Source organism: Limulus polyphemus, unplaced genomic scaffold, assembly GCF_000517525.1.
Source record: "Limulus polyphemus unplaced genomic scaffold, Limulus_polyphemus-2.1.2 Scaffold3092, whole genome shotgun sequence".
NCBI classification, from domain to species: Eukaryota; Metazoa; Arthropoda; class Merostomata; order Xiphosura; family Limulidae; genus Limulus; species Limulus polyphemus.
Window position 1 is genome coordinate 39,122 of NW_013668702.1, and position 2,493 is coordinate 41,614.

General features: G+C 33.7%; 1 protein-coding gene across 1 annotated transcript in view; it reads right to left on the reverse strand.

The window, feature by feature from the left end:
• The window catches only part of LOC106468635 (LIM/homeobox protein Lhx1-like), a gene marked incomplete at its 3' end in the record, with an annotated part of 42,448 nt that overhangs the window by 38,863 nt on the left and 1,092 nt on the right, over positions 1-2,493 (reverse strand). The window lies entirely within an intron of this gene.

Consider the following 2,493-nt stretch of genomic DNA (forward strand, 5'->3'; position numbering starts at 1 on the left):
TTAATAGCAATGTTCATATATTATTTCAACTAGTAAGTTTCATCTTTAATAGCAATATTTATATATTATTTCAACTAGTAAGTTTCATCTTTAATAGCAATGTTTATATATTATTTCAACTACGGAAAATATATTACGTTTTAAATTAGAAGTATGTTTCTTACGCTTTATATTCTTATATAAAAGGTCACTTTCTCTCAGGCAGAATTATAATTTTAACCGAATATTTATTAAAAAGAAGAACTTGAAATTTTTCCATAAATTCAGCTGGCAATATTTTTTCTATACAATATTTTCCTGATCTCGTCACTAAAATAACAACTGGCAGACAACCACTAAGCTGCACGCAGTAACAATTAATTAGTAATGAACCAGCTGCTTTAGTAGGTTCTAATCGGCAACTTTCAGAGGTAAACAGACAGGCAGACGGGCAGGTATATAGACAGATAGGCAGCTAGATAAACAGACAGGCAGACAAGTAGCTAGATAGACAGACAGGCAGCCAACTTGCTAGATAAACAGACAGGCTGGTAGGCAGCTAGACAACAAACAGGTCACTAGATAGATACACCTAGATAGACAGGTATACGACAAGCAGGTAACTAGATAGATACATTTAGATAGACAAGCAGGTGACTGGATAGATACACCTAGATAGACAGGCAGGTATACGACAAGCAGGTCACTAGATAGATACACCTAGATAGACAAGCAGGTATACGACAAGCAGGTGACTGGATAGATACACCTAGATAGACAGGCAGGTATACGACAAGCAGGTGACTAGATAGATACACCTAGATAGACAGGCAGGTATACGACAAGCAGGTCACTAGATAGACAGGCAGGAATACGACAAGCAGGTAAGTAGATGGATATACCTAGATAAACAGGCAGGCAGCTAGACGAGAAACAGGTAACTAGATAGATACACCTAGATAGACAGGTATACGGCAAGCAGGTAACTAGATAGATACACCTAGATAGACATACAGGCAGGCAGCTAGACGACAAACAGGTAACTAGATAGAAAGACAAACAGTTACATTGACAGACAGACAGATGTTAGACATACAGACACAAAGGCATTGAGATAGATAGATAGATATTTTTTTAGGAACCTCCTGTTGTTTAAAGAGTTGCTTTATCGTTACCGATGGTTTTGTGTTTTTATCATACGTGCAGATATATACGTATACGTGAACAATTAATTATATTATCTTCTTTTTTAGCTATTTTTAGATGTTCTCCTCTGGTCTTCATCGGTCCCTTTTATTTTACGACAGTTGTTTGGACACTGTATAAGATTTGTATTGATAAAATGGGAAAGAAAGTGGAAACTTATCAATTAAATTATCCTAATATTATAAAGCTCGATAATGACTCGAGTCGAGAAATGTAGAACATGTAAAAGGATGGCTTACAATAACTGTGAAAAAAAGTTGCTATAAAATCCTGATCGAAACAGAAAACATCCCGATAATGATGATGATACATATTTGCTCTTATCCTTTCATTACCTGAACAAGAAGAACGTGTGACTCAATGAAAACGAAAGTGACACACCTGCTTGGCACATAGAAAAAGACCAGATTTGTGGCTTGTAATGAAACACGTTAAAATACCGATCACTTAAAGACGTGTACCCCTGTCTTAAGACGCTACACGGTTTTATTCGTTTTTTATTTTAATATTATGAGAGAACGTTTGTGAATATCCTGTTATAACAAAATTACTCTTTTAAAAAAACTTACTGATATTAGCACGGACTCGTCTCGTGGATGCAATATATATATAATTGTTGTTTTTTTTTTCTTTTCTGTAAGACCAGTATGCTTAACATATATTCAGAATTTAAAATACTCAGCGTACTAGACTTTATATATAAGGTCTTCGTTCCGACTCATTTCTACATGTGTCACAAAATCTGTTGTGACACATTAAGAACAGTCTTTTAACGACGCGTGGAGAAAAAAAAATGTCTTTTCGACACGTGGAAAGGAGAGTCTGACCAATAGCATAAAAAAAAGAATGGATGTAACTGGTAATGGTTAAGTATTTCATAAAATAAAGAAAATAACTTAGAACTTAACTAACTATGTAGGTTGTTTTAAGCATAAGTTAACGATATGCATGATTATATACATATATATATATTTGAAAGATGTGTCCCTCATTGGTGAAAATAGTTTACCATTGGAAGCAATATGCATTTATTTCGAGACTATTTTATAATACATTGATAACAATTATTTTATTAATTATTTTAACATACTGACGGATATTATTTCTATGGTTTGTTTTAACACAGTGATAGAGATTTTTATGGATATTTTCAAGTCACTGACGGAGATTATTTCTATGGTTTGTTTAAACACAGTGATAGAGATTTTTATGGATATTTTCAAGTCACTGACGGAGATTATTTCTATGGTTTGTTTTAACACAGTGATAGAGATTTTTATGGATATTTTCAAGTCACTGACGGAGATT